This window comes from Saccopteryx leptura, chromosome X (genome assembly GCF_036850995.1).
Source record: "Saccopteryx leptura isolate mSacLep1 chromosome X, mSacLep1_pri_phased_curated, whole genome shotgun sequence".
In the NCBI taxonomy this organism is placed as follows: domain Eukaryota; kingdom Metazoa; phylum Chordata; class Mammalia; order Chiroptera; family Emballonuridae; genus Saccopteryx; species Saccopteryx leptura.
Window position 1 is genome coordinate 80,084,176 of NC_089516.1, and position 15,492 is coordinate 80,099,667.

Genomic DNA, 15,492 nt, shown 5'->3' on the forward strand with positions numbered 1-15,492 from the left:
GCTGAAGGCCCATGGTCAAGGCACATATGAGAAAGCAATCAATGAACAACTAAGGTGTTGCAACGAAAAACTGATGATTGATGCTTCTCATCTCTCTCCATTCCTGTCTATCCCTCTCTCTGACTCTCGCTCTGTCTCTGAAAAAAAAAAAAGAAAGAAAGAAAACATGGGCAACATGTGTTTTTCATAATGCTAAAATTATTCAATATCTTTATTGTAAGATTATGTTCCATTTTCTTCTTTTAAATATTCTTATTAAAAATGATAATGCAAGCAGATGGTAACTGTTTAGTTTTTTTAATGTCCTCACTTGGCAAGATAAAATGTTGGCAGTCTTATGTCAGATCATCCATTTGGTAGGGTGGGGTGGGGGAAATTTATTAATTTATGAAATCTAAATTTGTTTAGCAATGTCCCAAATCAGGGGTTGGGTACCTTTTTGGCTGAGAGAGCCATGAACGCCACATATTTTAAAATGTGATTCCATGAAAGCCATACAATATGTTTAACACTAAATACAAGTAAATGTGTGTATTTTATGTAAGACCAACACTTTTAAAGTACAATAAGACTCTGAATTCTTTTTAATAACGTTGTTATGCTGTTGCTAACCAATGATGAGTAAAGTACTAATTACCATTAATGCGACTTCTGGTGCTGCATGGTTTTGCTGATGGCTTTGCAGTCTGGTTGATATGTGGTGAGGTTAAGCTTCATGCAGGCGTTGAGACTTCCATCTGTTAAACGTGATCGTAGGTTGGTCTTAACGTTCTTTAGATGTGAGAAAGACTGCTCACATGCATACGTAGAGCCAAACATTGTCAGTACAGCAATACTCACACGCTGCAGTATGCAGTATGTGACGGGAAGCTAGTTCCAAGTTTTGACAATCAGCTGGTCCACGGGTTGAAGTTTTTTTATTTCTCCCCACTTGTGTTTGCTCGCCAACTCTGCTTGCTGTCGTGCAAGACTTTCCAAATCTTCATGCAGTGACTTGATCTTATTCACCTACATCTGAGGCCTTCCGGTCAGCAGCTTGTAGCTCAAAATCTACGACGGAGATATCAAAGATATAACTCAGGTCGGCGCTGTCTACTGCACACTCATATGGATGGGTGATGAACTTAAAAAGATGAGTGTGATCATGAAATTCTCCAAAGTGCGCTTTGAATGACTGCAGGAGATTAGATGTGAAGCCCGCTAGCTGCTGGAGATCAAGATGTTGAGAAGGGTCACTTGCTGTGCATGCATCTTTAAACTCTCCCAGGTTTTCAAAGTGTAGTAAACGACCTGTTTCAGTGTCTATGATGAAGACTTTCAGCTTATTTTCAAATGCAAACACTGCTTGTTGAAGGGATAAGACTGTATTTCCAATGCCTTGCATTTTCACATTGAGCTGGTTCAGATGTTCAGTCATGTCCATGAGATCGTAGAACTTCAGGAGCCACTCAGTGTTAGCTAACTCAGGATGCTCGATATTTTCCATTTCAAGAAAAGTCCGGATTTTGCTCAGACAAGCCACAAAATGGCTGAGCACCTTCCCTCTTGACAACCAACGCACATTGCTGTGCAGAAGCAGACCAGGATAATTATTCCCAACTTCATCCAGCAGTGTTTTAAACTGGCCATCATTTAAAGCTCGGGCAACAATAAAGTTGACTACCCAATGACCAGTGACATCACCTCACCAAGTTGCTCATCACACATCTGAGCACCAAGCGCCTCCTGATGTAGGATGCAGTAAAAACTTAGGATGGGTCTCTTTTCATGTTCACAAACAAGCACTATGAATCCTCTGTTTTTCCCCACCATGCAAGGAGCACCATTAGTCCACACCGAAATAAGTTTATCCATTGGTAGAATTTTTTTCTTTAGCGAACTCAGTGAAAGACTTGAATAAATCCTCCCCTCTTGTTGTCTCTTTCATAGGCAACACAGCAAGTCTTTCCTCATGTAGTGTGTCACTGACAGCATACCTTGCAATCACGCTGAACTGGGATACATGGCTTATGTCTGTTGACTCATCCAAAGTGAGAGAAAAGAATGGTGTTGCATTTATGTCCTTCACTTGTGTTGCCTCAATTTGATTTGCCATCATGATGGTACGATTGTGAACATTTCTTGCTGACAGAGGCATGTCTTTTATTCATTTAATTATCTTATCTTTATCCAAAAAGTCGTCAAAAAGTTCATTGGCAACATCAAGCGTGAATGTTTTGGCATACTCCCCATCTGTGAATGGCTTTCTGTTTCTCACAATTGCTAAAGCACCAGCAAAGCTAGCCGAATTCCAGTCACCTTGTTGGGTCCAAACACGGAGTTGCTGCTGACTAGCTTGCACTCTGCACAGTAGCTCTTGACATGCTTTCTTCCTGCTGTCCCCCACTGGATATTTCAATGCAAATGTAATATGACGTGTGTTGAAGTGCCGCTTTATATTTGACCATTTCATCAATGCAATTTGTTTGTTTGTTTGTTTTAATTTTTTATTTTATTTATTCATTTTTAGAGAGGAGAGAGAGAGGAAGAGAGAGACAGAGGGGGAGGAGCTGGAAGCATCAACTCCCATATGTGCCTTGACCAGGCAAGCCCAGGGTTTTGAACCAGCGACTTCAGCATTTCCAGGTCGATGCTTTATCCACTGCGCCACCACAGGTCAGGCAATGCAATTTTATCATTGCATATTAGACACACTTCAGAACCTGCTCTCTCCACAAAAGTGAATTCCTCTGTCCATTCCTGCTGAAAAGTATACTCCTCACCTTTTTTTCTTTTAGCCATCTTCTTTGTCAAAAGGGTTTCTGCAATTAGCTAGCTGACTACTTGATTAAAAGGAGGGAAGTTTACTTCCTGACCTCACAAGGACCTGTGTACGTTATGCATTATATAATAAAACTTTGGTGTTGTCCTGGAGGGCAGCTGTGATTGGCTCCAGCCACCCACAACCATGAACATGAGCAGTAAGAAATGAATGGATTGTAATACATCAGAATGTTTTATATTTTTAACATTATTTTTTATTAGAGATTTGTCTGCAAGCCAGATGCAGCCATCAAAAGAGCCACATCTGGCTCGCGAGCCATAGGTTCTCAACCCCTGTCCTAGATGATATTTCAGATTTACAAAATATTGAATGATCCAGGCCCAGAATAGTGTGAGCATCACATTCTCCTTCCTCTGTGCTCTCACAGTATGTTATAATGGCACTGACAACCTTTGCCCTCCCTCTATATTCTGTCAATGTAAAGTGAAATGCAGAATGAGCAGTGTCTTTAACTTTTCCAGTGTGGCTCTGCAGCTGATCTAGCCTGTGTATTGGCCATCAACACAACTCAAAGTTCCCTACTCCGGGTGGCCGGAACCAATCACAGCTGTCCCCCAAGACAACACCAAAGTTTCATTGGATAATGCATAACATACACAGGTCCTTGTGAGGTCAGGAAGTAAACTTCCCTCTTTTTAATCAAGTAGTCAGCTAGCTAACTGCAGAAACCCTTTTGACAAAGAAGTGACATCTGTATCTATCTAGCATAAAGGAGAAGTGGCTACCTGCGAACCGAGCCAAACTACTTGACAAGGGCCACTCATTCCAATGTTGGGCAGCACAAGTTGTTGAAAGTGTTTCTTCATATTGAGCTCAATTATTCCATCCTGTAATTTCCACTTATTGGTATTAGCTCTGTACATTCAGGCAATACAGATAAATTAAGGCTAAGCCTTCCTTTGCATCAGAGGACAACTAATATATCTATCTCCCTCACGTACTTTTCCCTCCAGCTGCCATCATTGCTTCTCAGAACACAAATTTCAGGTTTCTCTGAATTTTTAAATTAGCCTTCTTTAATGAAGTCTTCTCAAAACACTCTTCATACCCAGATCTGAATCCAGGTGGAGTCTGGCCAATTCCTAATCATCCACTGACTCTTATGATATAGATACTTGCTTAAATATTTTCTTGATTATAAATATTTTCTGAACATATCAGCTATATTGGGGTAATACTACACATACATCTGGAATCATTACAATGATCTATTCATTTGTTCATTATTTCAGGAAACATTATAGACTTCTTGTATGCATGACACAGAGGGAGTATATTAGTCAGAGTTCTTAGAGAAACAGAACCAGTGTAATATAACAAGAGTTTTATTGTGAAGAATTGGATCACATAATTATGGAGGCTGGGAAGTCTCATGATCTACTGTTTGCTACATGGAGACCCAGAAAATTTAGTGGAATGGTTCAATCCAAGTCTGAAGGCCTCAGAACCAGGGAAGCCCAAAGTTTAAGTTGTAGTTTAAGGGCAGGAAAAGATAGGAGGAAATGTCCAAGCTCAAGCAATGAGACGGGAAAAAGGGTAAATTCTTCCTTCCTCTGTCTTTTTTTTTTTGTATGCAGACTCTCAGTGGATGGGATGATACCTACCCACAATGGGGATGGCTGAGCTCACCAACTTAAATGCTAATCTCATCTGGAAACACTCTCACAGACAGAGGGAGAAACAATGTTTAACCAAATATCTGGATATCCTCTGATCCAGTAAAATTAACACATCACAAAGAAAATATAAACATTTAAACCATTCTTCTTGCCCTCCAAAAGCCTTAAAAATAATTCAGTGGACTGAGGAACAAAATAGAAACAGTCAGGGTCATAGGGAAAAGATGTACAGCTATAAGAAGGAAGGGGGAAGAGGGACAGGATCAAAAAAAAGTGAAGGGGCTAGCCAAAATTGTATATACATAACATACAGATGCAGACAGCAGCGTATACATAGCCAGAGGGAAAGTGGGTGTGGACACCAGGGGAGGGAGGCACAGGGAAGAAATGGGGGTTGAAAGAGAATTTGCATGAGGCATGGGGGGCATGGTGTGGGGTGTAGAGGGTTTGATATTGAGTAGAACACTTGAAACCATGTCAACACAATACATTAAAAAAGATAAAAAGCCCTGGCCGGTTGGCTCAGCGGTAGAGCGTCGGCCTGGCGTGCGGGGGACCCGGGTTCGATTCCCGGCCAGGGCACATAGGAGAAGCACCCATTTGCTTCTCCACCCCCCCTCCTTCCTCTCTGTCTCTCTCTTTCCCTCCCGCAGCTGAGGCTCCATTGGAGCGAGGATGGCCCGGCCGCTGGGGATGGCTCCTTGGCCTCTGCCCCAGGTGCTAGAGTGACTCTGGTCGTGGCAGAGTGACGCCCCAGAGGGGCAGAGCATTGCCCCTTGGTGGGCAGAGCGTGGCCCCTGGTGGGAGTGCAGGGTGGATCCCGGTCGGGCGCATGCGGGAGTCTGTCTCACTGTCTCTCCCCGCCTGACCTGTGGTGGCGCAGTGGATAAAGCGTCGACCTGGAAATGCTGAGGTCGCCGGTTCGAAACCCTGGGCTTGCCTGGTCAAGGCACATATGGGAGTTGATGCTTCCAGCTCCTCCCCCCTTCTCTCTCTCTGTCTCTCTCTCCTCTGTCTCTCTCCTCTCTAAAAATGAATAAATAAAAAAAAAAAATGTTGTCACTGTCTCTCCCCGTTTCCAGCTTCAGAAAAATACAGAAAAAAAAAAAAAGATAAAAATAGTAATTCAAAAATAGAAACATCCAAAACATAACAAGATAGCTAACACTTATATAACCCTATTGGTCGAGTACACACTACATGCTGCACACATTTTAATTCTTACTATATTATGAAAGAGGTGCTATCATTATCATTCTCATTTTGCAGATAAGAAAACTGAGACATGAATATGTTAAGTAAATTGCTCCAAATCACACTGTTATTACATAGCAGAGAACACCAAATCCTGACAGTCTGATTCTAGATCTCAAGCTATTAAACCATTGTGTTATAAAGCAGAATCCATGTATATAAAACATATTGTTCAAGTTAAAACTATACTTCAATGCCAAGAAATACAAATAAAAGTAGAATAATATTTTGGGGTATGAGGGGATATGCTTGGGGAAAGAGTTGTGGTTGTGTCTGAAGAAGTAGTTGGTAAGAAAAGTCTTCTTAAAAATTGAGTCTTGTCAAGATAACCTGGACTTGTTATCTTTGAATATATGTATCCTGATTTATTGATGTCACCCCATTAAAAAAAAAATTAAAAAAAAATTGAGTCTTGTGCCATACCTTGAATGAAAAATAAAATTGATTGTCCGACTTGTTATTTCTAACCTCAACCACTTTAATACAGAAAACACCCTAATAGTATTTAAAACAATTATCCCATGATAAAGTTGTCTGACTTTTTGGCCTCAGAGATAAATCGGAAGCAGTGCTAGCACATGCATTCTACGGGGAGACATAATTAAAAGGAAGTAAGGGCTGATTTACAAGACTTTATGAAATGAACCATAAACTGCCGATATTGGCTATAGCAGCTGGAGATATAGTTAATCTTGTCGGATTGAAGGGTAAGTTAAGTAACTATTCAGAAGAAATCACTGGTAGAGAAATCAATGCATCTAGAATAAGACCCTGGGGTAAGAATAGTGGGAAAGGGGCAGGGGGCATAAATTAAATTCCTTACAATAGCAAATGCATTTGGCATTTATCATACCCTAATGTTATTTGCAAATAGCAATAAAAAATTGCTAGGGTTTGTTCTCCCTTCAAAGAAGATGATTCACTTAAAGTTGATGAAGCTTATCTAGTTTAAAAATCATTTTGATGCCATTTGTCCCAGTTTATATTTTTAATCACTAAATGGCATTGCCCTTACTTTCTATCTTCTATTTGCAAATTTCTATACTACATGTAGGAATACTTTAAAGAAAACAAAATGGGAATGACTGTTATCTTGAAAATACAGTTCCATTTGCTTTCAGAACCATGAATCTTCTGTAAGTAGTTTGTACAAATAATCGAACAATTGCTTTTCATCAGACTATGGTTTTGATCTTGGAGCTTTTCAATTCTTTTCAGCCAGCTTAGGCTTAAATTAACTATGAAAACTAAAATCACAATCATTTTATGAAGCTATTCATGGTATGTTCTTTTACCTATTATTAGCACATTAAAAAATAACTGAATCAGCAAAGAATTCCTTTTTTAAAAAGCATTAGGTTTTTAGTTTCTTTGGGGCTAATTTATGCATTGAAGATATTTAAGAGAGGTGAACATTCAAGCACCCAGCACAGCATGGCTATGTTTCTACAACAAACATTACAATAAACCTGAAAATGTCCCATTATCTGGGGTGTTTCAAATAAACATATTGCTTATAGCCTTTAGCAGAACACCTTGGCTAAAGTTTTTACTGTCACTTAAGTTTTTCATGTTCATCCTTGTTCAAGGAGCACTTAGAATCTGTGGTAAATTATGCTGTACCTCAAGATTGGATGGCCATGTCCTCCATTCCAGCTCCTAAAAGGCAGGAATTGTATCTCCATATTGCATCACTAGTTCAGCATAGAGCTAATCTCAGTCAGTGTTAATGATGAAATGTGAATATATTAATGTGTCCTTCAAGGATCTCTCAGATATCAGCAAATGAGTACAAAATTAGCCAAATAAAACTTGACACTTGCAGATTAATTCTCGGGATTGTACATTCAGGCATTTTCTTTAGCCATGTCCTACACACAGCACTGAGTCAGAAACATGTAACCAGAATGTGTAAAGTCTTACAAGGTTCCCATTAGTGTGCAAGCTTCAGAACAATACAACTAAACCCACAAGGAACAAAGTTTTATTGAGCACCTACTACATCTCCAGTCCTGTACTCAAGAAAAAAAGGAATTAAAGAAAAGAATCATTTTCTCACAGTGCTTTCAAATCAGTGAAGAGACAGACAAGTAAATAAGCAACCATTGGCCATCTCTCATAGATCCTATCATATGAAGGTTGAATTGCAGAATGCCGAAGTGTACAGTTCCAATAGTAATCAATCCCAGTCCCAGTCTGCTTTGTTATATCTGAACACTATCCATAAAAAGTGGTAACCCTCACTGGGGAAGAATGCTCTAGCTTAGTCACAACCATGAGTTAAGTCAGCTATGCAATTATATAAAAGGTGAGGTAGAGAAAAGATTTAAAAAAAAACAGACTGAATATGTCCAGTGTATTACATTCATGCTGCATATGACTAAGTTAGAATTGTGTACATCATATTAGACTCCTCAAAATAGTTACTGGAGTTGATGCATCCAATTATTAAAAATTCTCCTGCACTGACAGATGGTGTTTTTCAATATATTTTCAATTAGAAGTTAACCACACTCCAGGAAATAAGCAACTTATGGACTTTGGCTTTTCAAAATTTCTTTATCAGCATCTTGGCTTGGCCTGCTATATTTCCCGTTCAGCTGTCTCTAGCCTAAGAAAAGTACTGCCACTGCTAAGAATAAAAAATAAGAAATAAATCATTTCCCCACCCCACACAAATAAAATAACAGATAAAATCCCCCAAAGAGTTCAAATTTCCCGTGAGTCATTTTTTTTTTTTTACCTTTTTATTTATTATATCCCAATGTCTTTCTCAGGGAAAGTTTTATGGGAAACAAGGTTTTGTTTTGGGTTTTGTTTTGTTTGGGTTTTTTCTGCATTAAATTAAGTGGGGGGAAAACCTCAGCCAATTATATATTTGCTATTCCTGTCACTGCTGAGTTGAGAGTAAGCACATGTAAAAACAGAGAGCTATAACATTCTATTTTTAGTCTTGTTAAATTAAAAAAAGTAAGTATGGAGAGAAAGCATCAATAAGGAGTAGTCAAAAGATCCAAGGCTTTTGAAATGCTTAGATATGGACTTCAGTTCCACTTCTGCCACTATGTCACTAGGCACCTAGTGTATGCCTCAGACTGGTCTAGATGTGAAGTGTACGTTGATGAATTTAACAAAATATCTGCCCTCACAGCATTTTCATTCTAGTGTGGGAGAAAGACAATAAATCAGGAAACAAACACATAAACAAAAATAATTTCAGATACTTAGTGGCAATGGCTGTAAAGAGAAAGACATGAAAGCCTTTGAAAAGGTTTGTGACTGGCCCTGCTGGTGACTCACTGGATAGACTGTTGGCCCGGTATATGGAGTCCTCGGTTTGATTCCCAGTCAGGGCACACAGAAGAAGTGGCCATCTGCTCCTCCCCCTCCCCTTTTCTCCCTCTTCCCTTCCTGCAGCCAGTGGATCAATTGATTTGAGCATGGCCCTGGGCTCTGAAGGTAGCTGTGTTGGAGCACATTAGCCACAGACACTAAAAATAGCTCGGTACTCGAGTGTCGGCTCCAGATGAGATTGTGGGATAAATCCCAGTCAGGGCACATGAAGAAATCTGCCTCAGTATCTCCCCTCCTTTCACCTCAGAAAAAAAATGTTTTGTGACTAGCTCCATGATCAAGTATCAAGTCACTAAACTCTGAAGGCAGTTTTCTCATCTAGAAAATGGGCATACCCATTAAAAAAATAAAATTATTAGAAAATGGGCATAATAATAGTTCTTACCTCATAAAATTGTGAGAGTGAGAAATAATATATATATATATTTTTTAAATGTATTTATGATATGACAACATTCCCTTATATTATAGGCACAAAATGAATGATAAACACTATTGTTGCTTTGTTATTGTAATACAATTATGATGAGCATGGTAGACACCAAATGTACCACTGAGTCAAAGAGCCTTGTTTTTTTTGTAATAAATATTGAGCCTTTCATGTTTTAAGAATGCTGGATTTTTTGTAGAACAAAATATTTTTCATTCTTCTAATTCCCTGATGCTCATTTGAGGTCCTGGGTGACTATTATTTTCCAATTATGGCCAAATGCTATGACTATTTTCTCAGTAGGATTATTCTGCCATGAAAGAGTAATTTCATCTGAGTATTTTGTCTTAGAAAAAAAAAGGGAGCTCCTCTGTGTAGCTCTCTGCAATGAATATTACACACTTTCAGAACCTCCTGCTTGACACACTCTAATTTCCACCTCTATTCATTCTTCTTTTGAATCATGCTATTCTGTTGGTAAAAGGCAAACCACTAAGAACAAAAACAATAACAAAAGCCTGCTCACTCTCAAACCTGCCTTTCCTCTTTGTACCTCTGACCCTGATTGACCAATCTGCTTTATTGTTTAACTCCCCCTGGTGTGTGTGGAGGTCAGCTTCCTTCCTCCTTCCTTTTACCTAGCCTGAACTTGTACTAATCTTCACTTTCTTTGAACTTGGAACCTATGCTGTCTTACCTCCAATACTGCCTAATATTTGAGACTCGCCAACCTTAAGACAGAGAAATTCAACAGAAACAGGTTTGAGATGATGGACTGTTTTCACAGAATATTTACTGCACATCTCACAGTGACTTAGGTGAATGGATGTGGCAAATATTGTTATTCACAATTTTAGATGTAGAAATGGGGGCTTGAGGACTCAAGTGACCTATAAAGGTCAATTAGCAAGGAAGTGGTAGAACCTAAATTTTACTGCTTCTAAATTGGTTAAAGAATTTATAAGCCCTGGCCGGTTGGCTCAGCAGTAGAGCGTCAGCCTGGCGTGCGGGGGACCCGGGTTCGATTCCCGGCCAGGGCACATAGGAGAAGCGCCCATTTGCTTCTCCACCCCCCTCCTTCCTCTCTGTCTCTCTCTTCCCCTTCCGCAGCCAAGGCTCCATTGGAGCAAAGATGGCCCGGGCGCTGGGGATGGCTCCTTGGCCTCTGCCCCAGGCGCTAGAGTGGCTCTGGTCGTGCAGAGCGACGCCCCGGAGGGGCAGAGCATTGCCCCCTGGTGGGCAGAGCGTCGCCCCTGGTGGGCGTGCTGGGTGGATCCTGGTTGGGCGCATGCGGGAGTCTGTCTGACTGTCTCTCCCCATTTCCAGCTTTAGAAAAATACAAAAAAAAAAAAAAAGAATTTATAAGCCCAAGCATGTTTTCATATAGGCAAGATAAACTATGAGTCTAAAATTTTAGTGTATAAAACTATTGTTACTTTCCTGTCTGACAGCAACAAGGAAGAAGTATACGTGGTGTTTAAGAACGTTGATGCCAGATCTAGACTCCCAAGATGTTGAAATTATAAATCATAGCATTGTCTCTTAACTAGCCGTGTGACTTTGATAAAATTACTTCGTTTCTCTGCACATCTTTTGTCTATATTGAGGAAAATAACAATACAACTTCACTGCATTGCTGTGAGTGTTACATGAGTAATACCTAATTGCTTATACCAATGCTTGGCATATAGTAAGACCTCAACAAATGCTAGCTATTATTATTATTGTAGGGACCCAATGATTCGATTCTACCAAGGCAGATTCTACATTAAATTGATCATTTCTCGTCTTTGATTCAGGTCAGCTTAGCCCACCAGGGTATAACTACAGCTGTGGGTCTTTGTTCGTTGGAGAACACTACATTGGTTGTTCTGTTCATTTTAATAGATCTATATAAAAGAGCTGGCAGCTTACAATGACATTAGCTGTACACAACATAGCAAAACACAATAAGGAGCCAATGCTGGTGACCTAGCAATAATTCTCTAGTGAATGCTTAATTGGAGAAGCCCTCTGAGCTGAGAGTCACTAGGGCAGCAGTTCACAGCACAGTTCTTATAGGCAATGGTGGTCAGGTGCCAACCTGGCTACCAGTTGGAAATTCTCCCCAAATGCCCTGGGCACCAGTATATTTGGTTGGATGTTCTATCTGTCTGAGATTTTAAACTCTGGGTACTCACAAGCGAGGTAATACTACCTTGTTTTAGACATACACAGGTCAAATCTTATTTCCAAAATCATAACACTAGTCAAAGCTTTCTACTAGAGGCATACAGTCCAAATAAGAATGTTGATCTAATCCCCCAACCCTAGTGTGATGAAGGTAGCCTGTGATGAACTGAAATATCAAGACTCTTCAAATTAAATTCCAGCACTTCACACTACCTCAAGTACTCTTACACAGTAGAAAAGCATTCTATATTCATTTCAGAACTAACATATTTGCAATATTTTACTGCAATAGAAATCTGTCTCCATGGTGCATTTATGCCAGGTGAGCTTCCAAAGGGAACTACAGCTGCAGTACCCACAGGGGTACATCTGCAAAAAAATTACTAGACAGGAAGGAAAAAAATCTTCATGGCATTCTCCCCAAAGGAAAATTTCTGTAACCTTTCTCTGACAGGCTAGTAATAAGAATTCACACGGGAGCACATTGCTTATATTCCCCTGACAGGCAAGAATGATTTTTTTTAACCTGGCAAAAACTATGGAGGATAAACTACAGGTATATTTCTTGTGTTAATCCAGGTACAAGAATTCACTGCTTGAGTGAAGCCAAACACAGAGTCAATAAAGTACTCAAAGACTAAAATAAAAGAAAAAAGTAGATCTTGAGGTGAAGACAAAAGACAGATCTTTAGGGTTCCTGGGGACTCAAACTGGCTTCAGTCTCTAGAAAGCAGATGAACATTTTGGGTACCTCCCAGATTATTTCTAACCTACTAAGAATTATATTATCCTACAGGCCATGGCTACTATCCATCAAAAAGCAGAATTTTATTGACATCCTCTTCTTGTAATAATATTCTATCTTTTCTAAATAAAAAGTAGATAGATAGATAGATAGATAGATAGATAGATGGATAGATAGATAACAGCAGCAATAATACTAATAATCAGCGTTGAGAACTAAAAAGTCAACCCAATCCCAATTTATTGGCTAGTTTCAGTGAACCTTATTGTGAGTTGCAAATACTCCCTTACAATGGTAACTATCACTTAACAGAAGAAATTCTACAGAGAAGAGAAATATCAGCAGAAATTTCATGGTGATTGACAGACATTAGCCAGAAATGTACTTTATCTTTGACTACATGTGATAGTGCCTGTAGTCTTAGATATTCACTGAAAGGATGCACTGTATGTATCTGAATTGCTTATCTAGGCACCTGCATGTCCTGCACTGTGAGGGTATGTTCTTTAGTGACAATCCAGCTGGTTGCTGGATGATTTCAGCAGGTTCAAGACAGATATCAAAAATCAATGAGAAACATTAAATATTTGCATCACATATAGGTCAAAGGAGACCTGGGTTGCTGAGGCAGTAACGGTTTGAACTTCTTGGTTTGATAGGGAGAAGCATCAAATATGCCATTATTTTCTCAGGGATGTACGTGCCTTATCTATTATTCTGTTAATCTCTCTAGTGATTCTCTCTAGGAATGTCACTTGATCTGTTGACATCTCAGTTTTCAAATCCTTGCTCTATTTTCTACTTGAAAGTTTTAATTCTTTCTCCATTCTCTATGTTGTCCTATTCCAAATTTCATTTCTTACTATAATTCCCAGGACTGTCTACTATTTCTGCTTCTTTGGAGAATATACCCTTTCTGAGCTCCTTGAGGTAGGGTCCAAGGTGCACTTACCCCAAGTTGCTAGAGGTCTCATTTGGCCCCAGTGATGCTGCAGAATACTTCCTCTCCTAACAGGACACTCCACTGAAGCAGACAATGCTCTGTTTTCCCAGCTTTTTCCACCCTGAATACCATTCTGTTGATGTCCTATTTTTTATAGAATGCTAACAAGCTCACTTTTGTTAATGGTTAATCAGTTACTCTAGCTCTTGTAATTTATTGCATTTTAACTGGAAACTTTCTGGACATAATGTCATAGCCCCTAAGTAGTTTCTTCATTAATGAGAATACTAGACATTTTGTCAGGCTAGGGAGTGATTCTTTTGATCAGGGGAAAACCTTAGGGTAGGGCAGTGGCCTGTATATCATAACTTCCACAGCATCCAATAGCAGAATTAGCCCAGATCACAAGACCGCTGCCTAGTACAGTCACTAGCATTCTGTTGCAACAATCCCTGAGAATTGGAGGGCAGTGTGAGAAGGTGCTAGCAAGGTGAACTCTAAATCTCACAGGGCTAGATAATATATGTCCCACTGAAAGGTCAATGTTTTCTACTGGAAAAAAAAACTGACTAGTAAACATAAAGGTGTGAAAAAATATATATATATATGACACTTTACTAGGAACAATTCAAATATATATATATAATACCTTTTACTAGGAGCAATTCAGTAACCAACTAATTATAAAAATTCAAATGATAAGACCTTCACAAATTTCTAAGTCTTTCCAGCTCCTTTCTATGGAGTAGGAGCAGAAACACCATTATGCCAAAACTGTTTTTTTACCAACTTCTTGAGGAAGGTGCTTAAATTTAATTGCAGCCAGCCAACCTACTTCCCAGGAACCCTAGTCAGGTGTGGGGTAGGGGAAAGGCAGGATGTGGGCAGAAGATGAATTAAGTCCTTCCCAATGCATGCTACTGTGCTTTCAGCTACCTTTGCATGATCCAAGAAGGCTTAAAGGGTCCAAAGAAATTGAAATCCCCTATCACGGTGAAATGTTTTTTTTTAGATCCTTTCCTTCTTGGAAAATAGATTTAAGGATGTCCAGCTAAGAATCCTTATCATAAAAGATAACATAGAACTAACATACAAAAAACATCCTGAAAATGTTGATATGATTCATGAGACAATTTACTTAGAAGACTGCATATATATCTAGTTTTCATATGTTAATTATGAATAATGGTGAGCCTGAAAAAATCCTAAGGAGGACAATGATGTTTAATCCCAGAAATTATCTGCCTTGGTCAGTCTGTTTCCCTCAATGTTAATATTATATTAGAAGCTCTAACAAATAAATGCTGAAATCTCAGTAATGTAAAACTATAAAGGTTTTACAAGTAAATTCCAAAATCTATGTTCCTTATGGGTGAAGAATAGTCACAGTTATTTTGGAACCCACACTGGTGGAGGACTGTCACCGCCCCTTTTATCACCCTGATTCCAAGGTTGCTTAGAGCATCAACATCTAGCGAGTAGGTGGGGGATAAGAAACAGAGAAATAGTATGGGAGGATTCTATGGGCCAGGACTAAATCTGATGCACAACTTCTGCCCACATTTCATTGGCCAGAATTCATTAAATGTCCACACTTCATTATGTGGAGGCTAGAAAATGTAGTCTATGCCTAGGAGAAATAAAAGAAGAAAAGATTTGGTGGCTAACCAACCACTCTGCAATATAAGCCATTGTCTACCACATCTATGGCACTTATTTTTTATTTTAATTTTAATTTTTATTTTTCTGAAGTGAGAAACAAGGAGGCAGAGAGACAGACTCCTGCATGTGCCTGACTGGGATCCACCCAGCATGCCCACTAAGGGGTGATACTCTGCTCATCTGGGGCATTGCTGTTCCATTGCAACCAGAGCCATTCTAGCACCTGAGGCAGAGGCCATGGAGCCATCCTCAGTACCCGGGCCAAGTTTGCTCAAATGGAGCCTTGGCTGTGGGAGGGGAGGAGAGAGACAGAGAGGAAGGAGAAGGTAAAGGGTGCAGAAGCTGATGGGTGCTTCTCCTGTGTGCCCGAGCCAGGGGTCAAACCTGGGACTTCCACATGCCAGGCCAACACTCTACCACTGAGCCAACCAGCCAGGGCCTCAATGGTACTTTTTTTGTTAATCTCCTTCACTACCTCTTCTGCAAATT

At 39.7% G+C, this 15,492-nt stretch overlaps 1 long non-coding RNA gene across 1 annotated transcript in view; it reads left to right on the forward strand.

Moving 5' to 3' along the window:
• The first annotated feature begins 2,513 nt into the window (after window positions 1–2,513).
• Window positions 2,514–15,492, forward strand: part of LOC136386046 (uncharacterized) — a 394,494-nt gene continuing 381,515 nt past the window's right edge. The window contains exon 1 of the long non-coding RNA XR_010747880.1: window positions 2,514–2,584. This is a non-coding gene — a long non-coding RNA (uncharacterized lncRNA). The remainder of the gene's footprint in view (window positions 2,585–15,492) is intronic.